Source organism: Triticum aestivum, chromosome 2B (genome assembly GCF_018294505.1).
Source record: "Triticum aestivum cultivar Chinese Spring chromosome 2B, IWGSC CS RefSeq v2.1, whole genome shotgun sequence".
NCBI classification, from domain to species: domain Eukaryota; kingdom Viridiplantae; phylum Streptophyta; class Magnoliopsida; order Poales; family Poaceae; genus Triticum; species Triticum aestivum.
The window spans coordinates 7,721,546-7,743,356 of NC_057798.1; the positions used below are offsets into that span (position 1 = coordinate 7,721,546).

The window sequence follows — 21,811 nt, forward strand, 5'->3', positions numbered from 1 at the left end:
TGCCTCTTTCGAAAAAGGGAAAAAAACATGTTTTCTGTTTTTTTTTCTTTCGTGAGAGGCACGATTTTGTTTTCGCGAGAGGTATGGTTGTGATTTCATCAGAGGCATGGGCGTGCCTTTTTCGGAAAGGGAAAAAAATCTGTGTTCCCGGTTCGGTTTTTCATCGGTTTTTTTCGTCCGGTTTTTTTGTGAAAAAAAAGTTCGTCAAAACCTATCAACATGGGATCTAGTTTTGAAGATCTCGACGCGAGAAATTCAATGGCGAAAGCGGTTCAAGATTTGGACGCACGGTTTAAGAGATAAAACATTGTGAATAAACGTATCTACGAAAAAATGGAAAACTTTCAGGTTGCGACAAGTGACGCATATGCAGCGCACCACTTGTCGCAACCTAGGGAAGTTGGAATGATCTCCGCAAGAAGTACTCCTTAATTAGTGATTTCGACAGTTTAGTGAAGCAAGAAAAATTGGCAGAGCGAAACGGGCTTTTGACCTCCAGGGGAGGCCCGGGCCTGAGGAAGGCTGGCCGGCTTTCACGCGAAACCGCAAGCCGCGATATGCCTGGAGGGTTCCACGGGGGGCATTTCCTAACGGGCGCTTGGCGCCCGTTTCTTCTATTGCCGCAAACGGGCGCACACCCCCGCGCCGCGCTGGGCCGGCCCGTTTCCTTCTTTTTCTTTCTGTTAAAAAACTGCAGCAAAAATCTTATTTCGAATGTAAGGGTTCGAACACGCGATCTCTCCACTCAAACAGCAGCGCGCTAACCAACAGACCACCGTACTTATTGTGTCCATTTACTTTTTTTTCGTTCTTTTATTTACGTAAGCCGTGAGAGCCCACCAAACCAGCTTTCATTGCTCGCTGATTTCTGGGCGTTTTTTTTCTTTCATTTCTGTTTCCTTTTTTCTTTTCTTTTCTCATTTTTTTATTTTTTTGAACATGCTAATTTATTAAATTCGTGAAATTTTTAAAATTGAATGAACTTTTATCAAATCGATGAACTTTTTAAAAAATTTGATGAAAATTTTCAAATTCCATAATTTTTTCAAACGTGAACAATTATTGAGAACATGAACAAAGATTTATTTACGACGAGCGATTTTCAGATGTACACTGAACATTTTTTTGGTGTACGATGAACAATTTTTAACTACACAGCGAACATTTTTGTGATATACATTGAAATAATTTAAAACATATTTATACATTTGTTTTATATAAGATGAACAAATTTTATACATTGAACATTTTTTTAATATAATCTGAACAATTTTTAACTACACATTGAACAATTTTGTGATATGCTGAAAAATCATTTAAATACCCATTGAACATTTTTTTATGTACACTGAACAATTTAAATTTGTGAACAAAATTTGAAAAATTGAATAAATTTAAAACTATGAACACATTTTGAAATCACGAACAAAAAATGAAAAATACATTTTTTAATTCCATGAACATTTTTCAAATTTTATGAACCTTTTCTAGATTTCGACGAATTTTTTTCTAATTCAATTAACTTTTTTCAAATTTGGTGAACCGGACGCTCGTTCTTATACTGTTGGCGCTTCAATAGTTCACTAAAGCTAAGTTGTTGTAGTGGTTAGGGATACTAGTACAGGAAGACATGGTCTTTAGTTCGAATCCTGAGAGGCGCACCTTTTTGCTGTTTTCTCGTTAATTTTCACTGCGCATCGTTAGCGAAAACAGGCGCATCGGCCTTGTTGGGCCAGGCCCAGGTAGGCAGCGCGTGGGCGCCAGTATGCGTTACGGGCGCTAAAGGCGCGGCTTAGGATCTCCTTCCACGGGGTGGGCGGGCTCCTCTTGCAGGTGACGATCTGCAGGAGGAGCACCCGCTTCGTGGTGCATGCGTTCGCTTTACTTGTACCCATCTTACCAACTCTTTTATAAATTTTTTTTACTAGATTGCTCTGACATCTTGTTTGATGCATGGCGACTGATAGGCGCCGAAACAAATTTCGGCCGGTCCCCGCGTGGGCCGTTCGATCTGCCTAACACGGAGCCCGCACAACCGTTCGATCACGCTTGTACCAGATGGGCTCGCGTGGACTCGGTCATCGTCTTCCTCGTCCCCGCGAATCCCCCGCCGCCTGCTCGCCCCCTCGCCATCGTCGCTGCCCACTGGAGGTCACCCACCCCGGCATCTCACATGGCGAACATGATTCCAGCAAAAAAATGCTACTGTTCCAGCATACCTCACAGCCGGTTACAATTTCGTCGGATGCGGTTGTAGCACGGGTCACATCCGACCGGTTCTAGCACCGCCGAAAGGGGTTGCACCTTTCCATCTAGCCGGTTGCAGCATAGACGCTTGCCGGTTCTAGTAATTTTATGGGGAGCAACCACCGGCGACCTTCGGTTCAAGCAAAAAATCGCTACGGTTCCAGCATACCTCACCGCCGGTTGCAACTTCACTAGGCCACGGTTGTAGTACAGGTTATCGTTGGGGTTTAGCTTCCCCAGTCGCGCCTTCTATGGTTCAAGCACGGGTCAACTGCGGTTTCAGCTCTGCCTTCTCTGGTTCTAGCAAAAAAAATGCTGGTTCCAGCTTCGCTGTCCGCTCACCGGGGGTTGCGTCTTGTCACCGTGGTCACCCATGGAAGCTCGTCGGCATGGCACGGTACGACGCCCCTGATGACACACGGCTCAACTGCCTCACGGGCCGCACCACCCCACATCTGCCGACCCCGCGCATGGCCGTTCTCTGAAGCAGGAGGGATATCGGATGTTCGTGCAGGACTCTTGCTGTGCTCCCATGGTGGATGGCCGTAGCAAGAAGGAGGGATGGGAGAGTCACTCGCCGGGCACGACGAGGAAAGAGATTGGGCTGAGCATGGCAACAAAAATCGCCGGCAGCTATTGGAATGTAGCAGCAGGGAGGAGGCTATGGGACATGGAGGAAAACGACACAAAGAGATAAGGTGGGATGTGCGAGCGAGGAAGGCGACAGGCCGAACGCTCGACCGGTCCACCGTATATAAACGTTTCCCTTGATGCATTGATGCAATAAGAATGTTAGACTTTCTATTGTAATAGAAGTACATGCGCTCTTTGGCGTGCCATTTTCTCCCCCATAGCACGAATGAAAATGTAGAATTAGCACTGGATAGCCCAACCAATAACACACCAAGTCACCAAATCCCCCATACCAGCAAATAGCATGACATTGGGTTAGCCATCGCCCACATTTCAATAAACCAAACAACCAATAGTCAAATGAGTGTGTGGAAGTGTACATGTAAATGTACTGAAGCGCGGCAAAAGTGATAAAAACGGTTTGACATTTGGTTTTTTTGCGGTGTATACTATCTCTCATCATATACCTAAGTGCATGTGAGAAAACAATATAAAGCATGGTATTCAATATCTCTAGCTAGTTACACAATACTCTTGGTTGTGCTCAATCAATTGACATTATAATCTAAAGCGGAAGTACTATATGTACGGCACTTCAAACCACGAATCCATACTATATTGAATCCAATGGAAAGTAAGGAGATATGAAGAGATACATTATATAACAGAAGGACAATTGCCTCATAGCTTGGGAACATACTCAAAGTAAGGTGGACATGTACATGAGCAAAATAAGAGGCACACAAATTCGAAACGATCTCCGAAAATAAGCTTGATCTCCATAGGCTTGTGTTGTTACTGCCTGGAATCAGGGGTGGATGGGCGTCATCAGTGGCTGAAGTAGTAGGATACATCCATAGCCATTGGTCACTCTGTCATCCACGTCAATTGCATGGACGGTGGGGCACTCTAGGTTTTTAATGGTCCGAAGAGTTAATGCACAGAAAGCATGATCTTGTTACAATATGGAAAAACAGATGATGACAATAGTAAAAGGGATAATATAGAGAACATCAATGAAGACACAGAAAATTGCATGGGAGCACATAGAGAATTACCCATGGAGGAAATACGTGGAAAGAAGAAAGATGTGTAATATCGGGTTCATAGTTGAGATATTCCATCACAGTATAAGTTCATGTTAGTCAATTTTTCACCAGTTCCATGCAACACCATTATATGCATAATAAATAGGATTTCTTTGAAAATAAAATGCTTGAATTGGAGGTGATAAATTTTAGGTCATATGCAGATCAAATAAAACTTTTTGATTCTATATTTAGAAGTCACCCCCAATGAAATCACAAAGGAAATAAGAGATCAGTTAAAGAGATGGAGAAACAACAAAAAGGATGCGCCACCATTTTCGATCATGCCATGATCTCTGAGAAATAAGATTAGCTAGAACAACATACTCATCTATGTGATATATTCTACGCTAACAATGTTACTAAATAAAGTAGCTAGCAGTGTTCTTATAGTATCAAATAAGCAAACTATCTTGTAAACTAATGTCTTTAGATCTTCAGTTGTATCACTTTTTACCAACAATAATTTAGCAGTAATATCATAAGTACCACATGGATAACGTATCCAATAATATAAAATATAGAAAATATTCAAAGGTATTCTTCAAAATCTATTATTTTAAACATTGCATTTTGGAAAATTAACAATAACAAAAATCTCAGACTCCCCGCCTCCAAAGGTAATCTACCATAATGACCACAGAGTACCCATATCATTTAAATTGTAATGCTTTGAGATGATAAACTAACCCAGGCACAGTGAAGGGCCGATCGACGGAAATTCTCAGAAATATAAAAGGGTGCATATCGTTTTTGAACTATGAGCAGAACAAGTATCCAACTGGATTGGGAGCGTTCACAACGTGTGGGATAAACCGAACGTACGTTCTGCTGGCTGAGAACCAGAAATACAATCACCATACTAATTCTAGGACTTATAGTTTAACTAGACGATCACACTTCATATCCGGGAACGGACGTTCTCAGCACATTTTTATGAGGGAAGGGCTGGCTCCGATGCTTGCTTGTCAGGCGCCAGCCAAATCAAGGTCGACGCTGACCGTGTGTGACCAATCTCCGGCTCGGTCGATCCTGAAGGTGAAGGAGTTCTTCAGCTCGGCTGGCCTCCTGGGTAGCTCTTGTCCCATGAACGCCCTGCTGCCGTGCTGATCCGGATATCGAAACAGCAAGCCGTCCTCCACCAGGCCCACAAAGGTTGCTGGCCTCCTCCGCTTGGGCGCACCTATAAGCAAGAGCGCAAAGCTCTGTCATGGTGTGCACCCCACCCAGTGAGCCACCAGCACTTCGCGCACCCTGGCGCTGCAGAAGTTTAGGTAGAAGGCCGCGATGATGGATGCGGCGTGCAACGCACGGATCCCGTCCTGCATCTGGCGAAAGCGCCGGATGTACTCCTGAATTGATTTGCCTGGTTTTTGCTTGAGGTAGCGGAGTGAAATGTACGTGGTACAAGCTACCATGTGCTCTTCCCTCGGGTGGGGGTCCTTTGCGGTGGCTGCGCAGGGACACCGGGGTGCTGCCCCGCCTCGCTACCCCCGGGCGTGAGCTGCGCGGCCTGGGTCTTACCAGATAACCGATTCCTCCTAGGGCGAGACAGGACGACCTTCTGTTGCTGGTCATGGTGGAGCTTCTTGTCGGGCAAATAAGCCGCGGTGGCGCACCGGACGCGACCGGCCCGTGTATGGGTGCGAGCAGGACGCGTCGGGTACGCCACGGGCGCGGGGTAGACATGCGTGTGTGTGCGCGCGTGATGCATGGGCATGTCCATGCAGGTGAACACCGCACGAGTGCATGCGTGGTGTGGCCGTTGGTGGTCAGGGGCGCGGCGGGCATGCTGGTTTGTTGCGGGTTGGGCGCGGAGAGCATGCGGGAGCGCGTCGTGCGCGCGCGCCGAGCGGGCCGAACCAGGCAGCGTGGTGGACACGGGAGTGCGGGTCGTGGCCCGATGGTGCCCGGGTATAAAAGCCGTGGTGATTGATGTAATGGCTGTGGGTTATAACGAGTACGAGCTCGTGGTGTTGGCGTTCGTGCGCCGGGAAAAACCTCACCGTGTCACTCCTCTTCCTCCCTCTCTGATCTTCTTCCTCTGTCGTGTGTGCGACGGCGTCGACCGAGAGAGAACCAAGCGAGAGAGAGAGGAGAGCTAGGGCTAGGGCAGCTCGGCAACAACATTTGGCATCAGAGCCTCGTGGCGATCGGGGCGCGCCGGCGATGTCCATCGTACCATACGGTGGTGGTTCGGGCGGCGCGGTAGCACATCCAGCGCCGGTGCTCATGGGGGAGAACTACGTCACCTGGGCCATCAAGGTGGAGGCCGACCTGGACGCCGCAGGGCTGTGGGAGGCAGTGGTGCCGCTGGAGGATGCGGCGTCGGTGGTGATCGCCAAGAAGGACAAGCCGGCGAGGGCTTACCTGCTCCGGGCGCTCGCCGACGACCTTCTGCTGCAGGTGGCCGCGAAGAAGACCGCGGCGGAGATTTGGAGCAGCTTGAAGGCTCGGTTCGTCGGAGCAGATCGCGTGCGCGAGGCGCGGCTGGGCACGTTGCGCGGGGAGTGGGAGCTCCTGCGCATGGCAAGCGACGAGTCGCTGGATGCGTTCGCCGGGAAAATCAGCGGCATGGCGGCGCACTACACCGGGCTTGGGGCGACGCTCGACGACGCGGCGATGGTGAAGAAGCTCTTGGACTGCGCCCCGGATCGGCTGTACGCAGCGGTCGCCGGAATGGAGTAGTTCTGCGACTTGGGCTCGCTGCTCTTCGAGGACGCGCTCGGGCGTCTGAAGGCGTTCGACGAGCGCCTCTGTCGGCGTGGACAGGCAGGCGGCGAGGGCGTGGACGGGCAGCTGCTGTACACCGCGGCGTAGTGGCGTGCGCGTGAGCGGCGTCGGGGAGGTCGCGGGACGACGACGATGACGCGCGCAGCAGCGCATCGGGCTCCGGAGGCAACCGGCGAGGGCGCTGCTACAAATGCAGCGATCGCGGCCACTTCAAACGGGAGTGCCCGCTGATGAAGAAGGCGCCGGCGGAGTAGGCGATGGTGGTGGACGCCGGCATCGAGGACGGTGGCCTACTCTGAGCGCGGCTTAGGGAGGTGTAGTGTAGGGCAAATAAGCCGCGGTGGCGCACCGGACGCGACCGGCCCGTGTATGGGCGCGAGCAGGACGCGTCGGGTATGCCACGGGCGTGGGGTAGACGTGCGTGTGTGTGTGCGTGTGATGCATGGGCATGTCCATGCAGGTGAACACTGCACGAATGCGTGCGTGGTGTGGCCGTTGGAGGTCAGGGGCGCGTCGGGCATGCTGGTTCGTTGCGGGCGGGGCGCGGAGAGCGCGCGGGAGCGCGTCGTGCGCGCGCGCCGAGCGGGCCGAACCAGGCAGCGTGTGGGCACAGGAGTGCGGGTCGTGGCCCGATGGTGCGCGGGTATAAAAGCCATGGTGATCGATGTAATGGCTGTGGGTTTTAACGAGTACGAGCTCGTGGTGTTGGCGTTCGTGCGCCGGGAAAAACCTCACCGTGTCACTCCTCTTCCTCCCTCTCTGATCTTCTTCTTCCTCTGTCGTGTGTGCGACCGCGTCGACCGAGAGAGAACCAAGCGAGAGAGAGGAGAGCTAGGGCTAGGGCAGCTCGGCAACAACACTTCTGCTGGTGCGGCAGGCCCTCGGCAGTAGGCTTAGGCAGCCGTATTCTCTGGCCATGTTTGCTCGAAGACGAACAGGTTAGTGAAGACAGTGGTGGATTTGATGTCGTCAGAGATGCTGAAGGCTTTGTCGATGTAGATCCGCACGAGCGCCCCCCCCCCCCTACCTGGCATGCAAAATGTCGTCGCGCATGTGCAGAAGACATGGAAGATACCAAGGACTATGAACGTCCCTTATCGATTCGTGGGCGGGACGCATGGTGAGGATCTATCTCCACAAGAAATGCACGAGATGATACGACGATTTACCCAGGTTCGGGCCGCATTGTTGTGTAATACCCTACTCCTACTTTGCATGTGGTTTTGTTTAGTGGATAGAGAGCTACAAATCCTTCCGGGGAACAGGAAGAGTAGTGTCCTCCTACTTGTGTTCTACAAAGTGTCCAACCTTTTTTCTTTCCTCTCTTTTTCTCTCCCTTCCTCCCCCTTCCTATAGTTTTTTTAGAAAAGGAGGATGACCCCCGGCCTCTGTATCTGGGAGATGCATACGTCAACTCTATTGATTATTCTCGAGGACCTTACAAAGTATTACAACAAAGTGCCTGAATCCACCGTCTTGGCAACACATGCCGCTACTCCTATCCAAAATGATGAAGGGGTGCTAGCTGGGCCACTACCCAAACCACTCACCTAAGCCTAACATCAAAAGCCGGAAGCCGATTCTCTCCCTTCCTCCCCCTTCCTATAGTAGCTAGGCCCTTTTTTTATACTCCCTCCGTCCTAAAATACTTGTCAGATAAATTGATAAAAATTGATGTATCTAGAACTAAAATATGTCTAGATGCATCCATTCCTCCGACGAGTATTTCCGGACGGAGGGAGTAGCTCAAGGGTACCCCAATATAGCTTCGATACTAAGGAGGTTTCCTAGGTCCGACCAAGTAGGTATGCGCATTAAATGTCTGGTGAAGTATTTGCGCTTTCTTGGCTCAGGGAACGAAGACGTGTCTTGTCACCACCGCCCATGTCGTTACTTGTGTGAGGCGCGACACATCTATGTATACGTGTGCACCATGCGGTGGAGTGTGTTGGTGATTCATCCCTCACGTCTTGTCCCTCTACTGGCGCGTCTGCTCTCCCACCTTGTGGCGTAAAAGCTCTACGAGCTTAGAATAGCCGCGCCATGCGTGGGGGACGCTAGCTTGCTATCGTCGCTTACTGAGAGCATCTCTAGCCGCGCCCCCAACATGCCCTCCCCAAGCGTTTTTCCACGCCGGCGCCGAAAAAACGGCCCAGTCGCCCCAGAAGCCCGTTTTTCGTCGGCTCGGGCCGAAATTGGTGCCGGCGGACCCAGTCAGAACCCGGCGCCCTGGGGGGAGCCTGGGGCGCCGACACAAGCGAAAAGGGGCGTGTGGGTCCGCCGTGTTGGCGAGTCGAGTGTCTCTTCTCACCGTTTCTTCCCGCTTTTCCGCCATTTCCCTCCCATTTGCTCCTTTCCTCTCGTCATTCTCCCTCCCGCTCGCCTCCCAGCCGTCCGCCATGCCACCGAAGAAGAACACCGTCCTCCCGCGCCGCGACAACCGTGACCGCCTCCGTCGCCCAGCCGAAGCAGAGGAAGCCGAGGGCTCCGCCGTCCAAGCCACCGGGCATGTCAAACACTGATTGGAGGGTGGAAGTACAGCGACGGGAGGCCGTCACCGCCGACCGGCGGAACAGGGCCCTCGCCAAGAAGGCTGGGCTGACCGGCGGAACGCGGCGCGCGCGGCTGCGGGTGCCACTGCCGCTGACCAGGCCGAGGCCGAGGCGACTCGCGCTGGGATGATGAATCCCTCCGGCAACCACGCGCAGTACGTGCCTTGTGGCCAGCAAGGCGTCGGGTCTCCGACGCTGCAGCCATGGGGGTCGCCGGGCTACGCCGACGGGGACGCACACGGTGGGTTCAACCCAAACGCCACTTTCGCCCATGGCCACCCGGACCAGCGCACGCCCTCGCCCGCCTTCACCGGCGTGCAGTATCCTCCATACAACTCGGTGACGCCGACGAGACCGAGGCCGACATGGACGACATCATCGCGGATGGTTCGGCCGCAGCCGCCGCGTCTCCCGGGTTCACCGCGGACGAGACAGTGGATCTCAGCGGCGGCATGGACGGCGAGCTCGGCTACGTCTACGGCGACGAGGAGCAGGAGGAGCAGGACGAGGAGGATGATGAGGAGGAGGAGGAGGAGCCGGCGAGGGGGCGCAAGAAGAAGAAGGTGACGGCCAGGTCAGAGCCGCGCATCAAGTTGGTGTCCAAAGAGGAGGAATGCCTCACCGAAGCATGGAAAGTCATCTGCCTCGACCCGACCACCGGCGCGAACCAGGACATCGAGACATACTGGGCGCGCATCAAGGCCGAGTTCGACGAGCGCAAGCTCGTCGACCCCTACTTCAAAGGCCTCTACATGCAGCGCGGGTCGAAGGCGATGGCGAACCATTGGGGGCGTATCCAGAGGGCGTGCAACAAATGGCATGGGGTCGTCGATGAGGTCGCCGGTCGCTCGGAGAGCAGCGCCAGCATTGAGGATCAGGTATGCCACGCCGGTCTCCCGCCTCTTTTCGCCGTGCACCCGCCAACTGTTTGTTCGTCCCCGCGCAGTTGCTGCGTATGTTCGGCCTGTATCGGCAGAGCAATAACGACGCCGAGTTCAAGTACCTTCATGTCTGCAAGCGCATTGACAAGTGCGACAAGTGGGTGGAAGTCCGGCGCATCCTCGAGAAGGCCAAGGAGACCTACAAGCCTGACGCGCCGGCTCTGGGCGCGTCAGATGGGCGGCCGGACGGCAACAAAGGTGCCAAGAAGGGGAAACACGTCGACGCGGCCACAACTCGCGTGCAGGAGTCCATTGAGCATTGCCTCACCGGCGCACAGGTCCGGGCCGCTCTTCGTGAAGAGAAGACCGAGGCGCACTGGTCGGCGTTGATGTCGACTAGCGCCGTCAAGCTGGACCTACTCCGGACCAACGTCGCCGCGAAGAAGAGGAACACCGACCTGGCTTTCCTGATGGGCGGGGCGGACATGCTCCAGAGCACCGACGAGGCGGTCAAGGCGTGGTACAAGGCGCATGTTGGCCTCATCCTGGACCAGCTTCCCTCGACGACGACGCCCACGCCCACGACGCCCACGCCCACGCACACGCCGCCGCCGCCGCCAAACCCGACCGCTGATGCCGCCGAGACTGCCCGCAGCACAGAAGCCACGCCGCCAAGCACAGAGGCCCCGTCAAGCCCGCGCACGCCGACTCCGCCGACGCCGGAGGCCGACCTCGCTGCCTGATGCGCACTTCCGTCCTTTTCTGCTTTTTTGTACGCCGAACTTTTCATCCGGCCACCGATCTAGGCCACTTGATCGCCGGATTGTGGCGTCTATTTTGGACGCGGGAATGATTTGTTTGAATCTACCGTGGCTGGGGGGCGGCGGATGGGGACGTGACTGGGAGCTAGGCCGGCCCCAGGGGCCGAACTAGTGTCGACTCGCCCCCAGGCCGCGGTTTTTCGCTCCTGGGGGGTGAACGGCTCGAGATGCTCTGAGCGCGGGCCAGCTGGGATCGTTCGTTGCCGGGCATAGCGTTCCCGGGTCTTGGCCGTCCGGGCTTGTTGCCAGATGGTTCTGTCTTACTTTTCCCATCTTTGGTGGGCTTGGATGGAAACTATGATCTTGGGCTTCTTAAAGAGGTTGTTGATGTAACTCTTGACGATGTCTCGAAAAAATAAATGTAACTCTTGACCAATATCTGCAGACCACAACTAGTTTAGAGGGGAAATACCTGTGATGAGTAATTCTTCTTTCTTTTTGAGTTTTAACTAGGTAGCGACCGTGGCTTGTGGGTAGTTGGGTCCGTGAACCCAGCTGTTATGGTACCGACAAACACTGATTTGGTTTGTTATTATGCTGGTGAAGAAATATAGCTGGTTTCTATACAAAAACTTAATGGTACATGAAAGTTATTTCAAAATCATGAATATTTTGTCACTCGCAGCAAGGCGCATGGTTAGCGACTCCCTATTTTTGTGCGTTCGTCCTGGAGGGTCGAACAGGCGCACCGGAGAGGGGAACCGCACCGACAAGATTGCATCCGCCCGGGCTTGCCCAAACTCACTCATCACCACCCCGACTCTGCTATTGGGGGATCCGAAGCGAGATGAACTTATTCTATCCAAACACAACCTCTACTATAGGAGAGTCGACTCAAGCAAGATTAAATTATGTGACCAAACTCCATGACAGTTGGCTCTTCCGGTTGAATTCAGAAAGCACACCCACCAGCCGACACATGTCAAGCTAAATGACCGAAAATTACCGGAAATTCAATTGGGCTCCCAAGATCACGTGCTCCTACACGCAAAAAATAATTTTTTTAAATGTAAAAAAACACCAACGATTTTTTAAATGTATTTATAGTCATATCCAGATACTACCTGCAAATTTTTAGGCAAAAGGTTACACATTTTGGCCTGTGCAAAAAATAAAACCAAATTTGAACACCAAATGTTACCCCAAATTTCTATTTTTCATTGATGAAACACTACTGCTCCGTTTACACGAAAATTTTCAAGCATGTTTGCGACACTAACACGAACATCCAAAAAAAATTAAGAAACTATTGAAAACATTTGACCACTTTTTTTGCGGTGCTGTTTATCCGGGAGGGAATGCTCTCAGGAGCCAAAACGCCCCTCCCGAAAATTACATCATATTGTATTCCAGTTTGGATTAAGAAAGCAAACACCATGAGAATTTGAAACTCATTCACTCATGCATTCCAAAGGAAGCATGAATTTCCAAATTCTGATATACACCTGGGCCCATCCAAGCTCACTCTGCAACTGGTCCAGCAAGATGAGCATATTTTGCCAAACACTAAGTCTGCTATGGGGACAACTCAAACCATGACAGTTTGCTCTTCTGGACGATTCACAATGCATCGGGGCATGCTGTTGCTGCTCGTTGGCCAATTCCATATTAACGAAAAAGGGTTTCCCCCGCTTTGTATTAAAAAGCAACCATCACCGATACAGTCAACGATAGCTGCTGAGGCGGAAGCAGCACAGTCACGCCCAAAAGAAACGAAAGAGAAAACAGAAAAAGAAGAAACAATGCGAACATCAACGGCTCAACGAAAACGATGGAGACCCGCAACCACTGCACCTACCGTAGAATTCCACCACACTCCAAGCACTCCGGACCGCTGCATACCAAGCAACACCTTCAAGAAGGATCGTGACGCCGCCGACGTTGCTGTCCGAACAAGTCTTTGGGTTTCCCCAGGTACGCAGAGGGGTGCGGGGGAAGGGGTAAACCCGACGCCCTTCAGGAAGGCATGGCGGCGCGTCACCGCGTCGGTGTCGGACAAGCCGACAAGGATTTCTCCTGACCACCAACCACCCATAACCCCAGACGATGCATCGCACGCCACCAAACACGCCGCCCACCAACACGCGCCACCACGGCCATGAAATCCCCATCGCCGTCTCACCGTGGCAAACAGAGCGAGACCGGCAGGAACAGAGGAGGCAACCAGGAACGAGGAGCGGTAGCAACAACAACTACGCGGGAGGGGACAACCTCCACCGCCCATGGCAGGAACCGGCCGGACGTAGCAACATGGGCAAACCAGGCACCCGCGACCCAATTGACCAGGGGAAAGGGGAGGTGGAGAAGTGGCCCATGGCCACGACTGGCACTTGTGCCGGCTCCAGCTCCCATCGAAACCATGTCTCGTCCCCGCACCGAAGGCCCAGATGGACCCGGCTGAGCCGGAAATGGGCTCGTGAAGCCCCCGTCGCCGCGCTGCAGTACACTAGCCGCCGACGCCGCCACTCTCCGCACGAGTCGTCCCGCCGTCCACCGGAGACGCCGCGAGAAACCCCGGCCAGGCCCGCCCAGACCCAGATGGGCCCAAAAGGGCCCCGATCTGGGCTGGGAGGGCACCGCCGCGAGCCACCGCGAAGCCCCACCGCCAAGCAGCCACGCCGCCGCCACCTCGCCACCCGGCACCGTGCCACCCAAGGGGCACGCCGCCACCGGATCCACTACCGCCGAGCAGCACCGCCGCCATCGGGAGGCCCGCGCGCCTCCCCATGTGCGCGCGGGGAAAGAACGGCCCGCCGCCGCCGGCGGCGGCGGGGGAAGAGGGCCGGGGAGGTGGGGGCTAGAGGACCGCCCGTTCGCCCGTGAGGGGGGGGGGGGGAGCGGACGAGGCGGGGAAGAGGGAGGGGGAGGGAGGCGGAGCGCGAGGCTCGCGGCCGGTGGCTGGCGGCGGCGGGGTTGGGGGGTGGGGGGGTGGGGTGAGGACCCCTGGGGAGGGGCGGGGAGGGAGCTAGGTGCGAAGCCTCGTTTCCTTCATGTTCCGCCAATTCCACATTTCCTCGACTGGTTCACTGCCGAATCCTACATTGAGCTCATAGAGTTGGTTTCCTGTTTAGAGTACTAGTATTCAGTCGAGGAAATGTGGAATTGGCGGAACAAACAAACGGGCGGGTGGAGGAATAAAAAGATGTTGCCTAATTTTTCTTTGTGAGGAAATGTGAGCACCATTCCAGCGATTTGCCAATCAAGGGCCTCCTTGCAGTTCACCCATTCGCTAGCCCTCTACTCCATATTCTGCTCCGTACGCGTGCGCTCTAGCATATGTCTAGCAGCCGCAGGAATGCAACTCCTCTCAACCGAAAAATGACACCGGCCTATCCGGATGCATGCATCACTTGTTATGTCTAGACGTGTGTTGGGGAATGGTGGATGTTGCCTAATTTTTCTTTGTGATATTGAAAAATAGAAGTCGAACAAACAAACATGGCTAAAAGAAATCACGTTGCCTCTTGCAAACCTTGTTGACCAGCAGCACAGATCCTCGGCATGGAGGCGCTGGCTGGGCTGGCTGGGGAGATGGGGCGGATGCATGGTGCGGCTAGGCGTGGTAGAAACGGATGGCGGTGGGGCAGATCCGGTCATCGCCTTTGTCGAGATAATCAGAGAATTAGCAGTACAAGATGGGAACGAAGAGCATTAGAAATACACTTTCACTTCGGTACATCCCCTAAACACATGAAGGGCTCAGATTGATCCGTGCCCTTTCATAACAAAGGACATGATGGTCAATTTTTTAAACAAACTTCGGCTACTTGTTCATGCATTACGTAGAAATACGTACGGCTAAGCTTTCCTTACTGTTAAGTTAAAAAAAATTATGCACACGGCGTGGTTCAGACTTCAAACCTTCAACTTGAACACGCAAATCAGTAACCAAGCGGGACAGCTTACCTCTCACGTTTAAAATCCGTCTTTCCACCTCTTGGACATAACAACATGGCATGCTTGGGCCGGCCCAACAGGCACCTGACGGTGTATTGGGCCATGGCTGCCACATTGTTTATCTATTTTTTATTTTCCTTTTTTCTTTATTTCATTTTCTCCTTTCTTGAGTTTAGTTATTTTTTTCACAATTTACAGCAACTGTTGGGAATTTATTAGCAATTTTCATAAAATTGGTAATATTTTAATATTATCATAAATAATATGAAACTCCAAAATTGTTGATAAATTTAAAATAAATGGTTAGAACATCAAAATATGTTCATGTTGATTCGTAATTATGGAAATTTCATATTTGAAATAATAGAAGTATTCAATCTAAGAAAACTATGTGCTCACGGATGGAACCGTCTGGGCTACTCCGGCACCCTACTCTTAACTGGTGTGTTTTTTTCCACTATCGATAAATGATCCTAACTTTTTACAGTAGCCTGGCATGGACATAATAGGTATCCATGCCTGATTTGAACGACTTACGACACCGTCAGCACGTTGCGACACCTGTGGCCATTATATAGGCTGTTATTCACCGAAATAATTAAAAAATATCAAAAACTTGTCCTATTGGAGTACCAGTTGGCATGGTGGCTTGAAATGGCGATACAAGGTGACAGAAAAATAGTACATTTGAAGATGTCGAAAAACAAAGTGTTCACAAATAGACTCGAACACCCTGTGTCTAACATGGTTTTTTTGTACATGTGAGGAATGATCCCAACTTTTGCCACCAACCGTGTCCTTGGTAGGCACCCATGTCTAGTTTGAATGAATTCGGGCACCATTTGCACGTTGCAACACGTTCAGTCATTTATCGACCTTTTTTCACCGAGAAGATTTCAAAAAAATATTAAACTTGTCGAAAACATAAACAAACTGCCATGATGGCATGAATTGGTGATACAAGGTGATGGAAATAAATTAAGGCCATTTGATGGATGTAAATACCAGGTGTTCACAAATGGACCCTTCTGGCCTACCCAAACACCCTCTGTCTAACATTGATTTTTGTTGTACATGTGAGTAATGACCGTAAATTTTGCCACCAGGGTGCGTGCCCATGGTAGGCGTCCATGCCTGGTTTGAATGAATTTGGACACCGTTTGCACGTTGCGACACATCTGGCCATTTATCGGCCTTTTTTCACCGAGAAAACTCCAGAAAAATATAAAACATGTCAAAACGAGAACAAGTTTGCATGGTAGCATGAATTGATGATACAAGGTGATGGAAAAAATTGGGGCCATTTGACGGATGTAAAAAACAAGGTGTTCACAATCGGACCCTTCTGGCCACCCAAACACCCTCTGTCTAACATGGTTTTTTGTTGGACATGTAAGGAGTGACCCCAAATTTTGCCATCAAGGGTGCATGCCCATGGTATTCATTCATGCCTAGTTTGAATGAATTCGGACACTATTTGCATTTGCGACACGTCCGGCCATTTATCGATCTTTTTTCACCGAGACAACTCCAAAAAATACAAAACTTGTGAAAAACGAAAACAACTTGGCATGACGGCATGAATTTGTGATACCGGGTGATGGGAAAAGAATTAGGGCCATTTGACGGATGTCAAAAGGTAGGTGTTCGCAAACAGATCCTACTTGCCTACCCGGACACCCTATGTCTAACATGCTTTTTTTTGGACATGTGAGGAATGACCCCAACTTTTTCCACCAAGGGTGCATGCCCATGGTAGACATCTATGCCTAGTTCAAACGAATTTAGAGTCCGTTTGCGTGTTGCAACGCGTTCGGTCATTTATCGGCCTTTTCTCAAGAAAACTCCAAAATATACAAAACTTGTCAAAAACGGCATGCATGAGTTTTTCTTGTTTTTTTCTGTTGGTTTGGTAGGGAAAAACCGTCTGGTTTTTTAGTACTGTTGAAAAACAGTCAGGAAATAAGGTAAGGTCGCAACAAATCAAACAAGTTTACTGAAAAACAAAGAAAATGTCATATATTTGGAAAAACTTTCATCGATACTGAAAATGAGTTCATAAAAGCTGAAAGAGTTCATCGATTTTTTTAAAAGAATTCATTAATTTGAGAAAAAAATCACAAATTTGAAAAAAGTTCATTGAGTTTGAAAAAAGTTCATCATTGTGAAAATGGACATCGAATTTAAAAAGTCTCATGAATTTTAAAAAACACATGAGATTTTCAAAAAGTCTACTAAATTTGTAACAAAAAAGTTCGCAGAGATCTGAAAAGAAAAATGAAATTGGAAAAAGTGCACGGATTTGGGAATTCACGAATTTGAAAAACAGAAAAAAAGGAAAAAAGAAACTAAAACCGAAAAAATAAAAAAATAAAATAAAATAACCGAGCACCGCACGACAAGTAAGAAAGAAACAAGTGCATGGTAATACAAAACTTGTGCCTTCCAGTTGGTTATCAAGAGTTGTTATGAACCTTGAGGTTGCGTGTTCGAATCCCATATGGGTACACACCCGGAAGGAGACTATACAGAGGAGGGTATACGTTCCTCTCAAAAGACCATACTACCCTTATACATTTTGTGGAGGAGGGTTGTACCGAAGCGGAACTCTTAGAAATATTGTAAGTGGGGTCAGTTACCATTGGAGTAGGCGACACTCTACCCTGATCAGAAGAAGAGTTATTGTCAACTTCTACACCGATCTCATTTGCATGTTGGGTAGTATTATTATACTTGTAGTCCAGAACAGATTAAGAAAAAGGATCATGGGATTAGTGCAAGGTTCGAAATAAGCATTACTAGGCTCTTTCATCTGACAAAAGACCACACGTAGAAAAGAGAGCAAAAGAAATCACCTTGCGAATGGAGGCCTTGCGCCCAGCTAGACCCTTACAGGCTATCCCATCATATTAGAAACCTGGCTATCATCCAACTTGTCTCCGAGGCGCAATCGCAAGTGTATTATTACAACATATGTAAAGTACATTAAAAATAAGAATTGCATCGGAAGTTCGGAACATATGAAACTGCTCATTGTAGAGCAAATGAAACTATGGAGAGGATCAAGTGCATTATCACAAACCTCCATTGGGAGATAGTTTGGTTTATGCTCTGTACCAACTTGTAGGCAGGACAGAAAAATCATAATGTAGTTGCAGCTTGTAGGTTTCTCCAAAGTAATCCCTCATAGTCATGGTTTCTCCGATCGCTAATTCGAACCTCAAATCTCTCCTAGTCTGCTTTGATAAGACAACGATGCAGTATTTCCTGCGCACCTGAGGGCCTTCTTAATCTACAACTGAGCATGAAACCCTAACATACCATACCACCACAGCAGCAACTTGTCGTGATACATTTGATACACAAAGTATGCATACCGTAACATATATAATCAAGATCTCTCTAGTTAAGAACCTCCTCGAGGAAATCAGTCAGCAACACAACTCGAAGTAAGAATATTTCTCCATCATTCATGCATCCTGGCATAACATGCTGCAGGTAAGTGGAAACATAATGCAAGGAATACATGTGCCACATACCTTTGTTGAGGGACAATCCATTCTGGGTAGGTCTGATGCTCTGGTAGAACCTGGGCCATACTTCGCAACCCTGGCCTAACTTGATGGTCCACAAGAAGAAAGACTGGCCTACTGTGATGAACCTGAGTAGCATATTGACAACAAATCCCCAACAAATAAGGAAAGTATGCAAAATAATTGTGTTTCCTTATCCTGATTGACACCCTTCTTGCGTAAATAGTTGTCTTTCAAAAATTACAAGTGAGTTTTGTTGTGAATTTTCACAAAAAAAACATTGCCAAATGTTGTGCCTTTAGGCCCTGTTTGCATTGAATATAACTTTGTATGCTCTTTGTTATTTGTTCAAACTAATTTCAGTCCAAATAGGGCCTTCATTATGGCTTCTTTTGGTCAACACGTTGGATGTGTCAGTTCTCATGGTTTCATGGAGGAATTGGCCGAAAGTGGTGGGAGTTTAATAGCATTTATCCCGAATTGATGCTTAGTCTATAAAGAAAGCTAATATTGGTCCAATCTGTTTCATTTTGGGACTGAGGATTAGATTGCATGGCATGGTTTATAAAAAAAAATCTTGTTGTCCACTTGGAAATCACAAGAATATCAGTCCATAATGTATTATTTTATTTATTACTTATACGAGTTATTTAGTTACCTGTTAAGCAAGCAGCAATCGATAATTTCCTTTCTCATGAGGGGCTAATGGGGTGGAAAACAAAACCACACATTCCAGGAAAGGGGCCGGGAGATCTCGCCCTCCAAATAATCTACAATTATAATGAAACCAGAAGATAATTTTCAAATGCTACTATACACAACATATTTTAAAATGTCAGCCCCACTACATATTTGTACTACCCAAACAACTACATTTTCATCAAAAGTGTAAATGACATAAATGTACAATAGGAAAACTGAATCCACACTAAATCACATTGAGCTAATGTTCTTACGCAACACGAACTATGTTTGTTACACTTACTAAATAAATAGAATAAACATCATACTATTAATAAAAGCCAGTGTGTAAAACCGCGCGTTGCTCGGATGGTTCTAAAAGCTAACATAAATTACTATGTTACTCAGAAGAAACCCTGGAGAAAATTTAATCTATGACCAAGAGAGAAACAAAAGCAGCTATACACATCATATTTTGCAAACATGTCGGGACCATTACATATTTGTACTACGAAACAACTAAAATGCCATCAATGTTACTCGCAACACATATTTATATTAAACAATACATATTGTGTTTGAGTTTTAACTATTAGTTATTCTAGTTCATTTCATATTTTTTGATATCCTATAAAGAGAAGCTAATAATGAAATGTGATGTTCAACAGAACATGCAATTCCATCATGTGATCAAATCATTTTCCGCCATAATGCAAATAATATTATGCTATTCCATACATAATTATGGAATACACACTTCATTTTTAAATAGGGAGGGATTACATATTGTTGTTTCCAACATTATCCCTACTACGTACTTAACTACATCTTAATGATGGATACTAATATTCGCACTAAATTATCCTATGTAACAAAACGTGCCGGCATCGGCTGCGGTGTCTGCCTCCTCCTCAATATAGGTACCATCCACGTCTCACTGGATGATCCAAAAGGGCGCTGTGGCGTGTTGTTGCTACTCGTTAGCCAATCCATGCTGATTTTCTTGATCAAAGGCTGGTACTCTAAGTGGGAAACCCACTCAATGAGCTCGATTTATTACCCGGCAGCGCACTAGTGTGCGGCACCGACAACTTGTATGGCCATTTGCCAAGCGAGTAGCTCCGCATAGTACGCCCATTCGCTGGCCCTGTACTCCATATTCTCCTCTGTGTGTGGGTGCTCTAGCATATGTCTAGCAGCCGCTGGAAGGCAACTTCTATCCATTCGCCCTCTGGTGAGCAGCCGAAGACTTGTACTGACCGTTCCGGATATGTGCGTCACTTGTAATGTATGGTCGCGTGTTCGGCTATGGCGGTCGTTGCCTAATTTTTCTTTGTGATATTGAAAAATAGAAGTCAAAGAAACAAGGCACAGCTAAAAGAAATCACATTGCCTCTTGCAAACCTTGTCCACCAACAGTACACGGGCTCGCCACGAAGGGGATGGCTAGTTTTTTCTAGGGAGGTGGGATGGATGTATGGTGTGCCTAGGAAAGGCGGAAACGGATGGCGGTGGAACAGACTAGCCCGGTTGTCCCTGTCCTCGAGCTGATCAGAGAAATAGTAATACAAGATGGCAAAGAAGAGCACTGGAAATATTGGAAGTGGAGTTAGTTACCATTGCATCAGGCAGAACTCTAGCCTAAAAAAAGTTGCGTTGTTGTCAACTTCTATACCGATCTCATTTGCACAATCGGCGGTATTATACTTGTTTCTCAGAACATACTAACCAAAAGGAAACATGGGATCAATGCAACATTCAAAACAAACTTTGCTCGACCCTTTCATCTAATAAAAGATCACATGCAAAAAAGACAGCTGAACAAATCACCTTGCGAATGGAGGCCTCGCGCCCAGCTGGACCCTGATAAGCTATCACGAGTATATTAGAAACATGGTTATCATCCAACTTCTTTTGGTACCGCTGTCCTGAAACTATATTGTAGACCTGAAGCGCAATCACAAGTGTGTTACTAGAACATATGCAAGGTACATTGCAAATAGTAAGTTCACTGGAAGTTCAGAACATATGAAAGTGCTCGGTGTAGAGAAAATGAAAGTATTGAGAAGATCAAGTCCATTTGCACAAACCTCCATTTGGAGAAAGTCAGTTTTCTGCTCTGTACCAACTTGTAGGCAGGAGGGAAACTGTAATGTAGTTGCAGCTTGTAGGTTTCTTGAAAGTAGTCCCTCATAGCCTTTGTTTGTCCTATCAATAATTCAAACCTCAAATCTCTTGTAGACTGCTTTGTTAAGCCAACGATGCGGTATTTCCTACCCACCTGAGAGCTTTCTTAATCTGCCGTGGAGCATGAAACCTTGACCTACAATACCATCACAACAGCAACTTGGCATCAATAAATTTGATATAGAAAGTATGCATACATTAACATATATAGTCAACATAATTAATGCCGCAAATGAGATCTCTCTTGTTAGGAACCTCCTCGATGAAAGCAGATAGCTACACAACACGAATGAAAGCAGTCGATGACATGTGTGCAATCCAAAATTCACAATACATTTATTGGCAAGTAGGAATATTTCCCCATCATTCATGCATCATGGCATAAGACGTTGCATGTAAGTAGAAACAGAATGTAAGGAATAAATGGCACGTACCTATGTTCATGGACAATCCACTCTAGGTAGGTCTGATGCTCCGGTAGAAACCGTTATGTAGTTCGAAATATTTAACTAACTTGATGGTATGTGAAAAGAAAGACTAGCCTGATGGGACGAACCT

At 48.6% G+C, this 21,811-nt stretch overlaps 1 pseudogene; it reads right to left on the reverse strand.

The window, feature by feature from the left end:
• Positions 1-20,679: 20,679 nt before the first annotated feature.
• Positions 20,680-21,811, reverse strand: part of LOC123038710 (CCR4-NOT transcription complex subunit 9-like) — a 52,938-nt pseudogene continuing 51,806 nt past the window's right edge.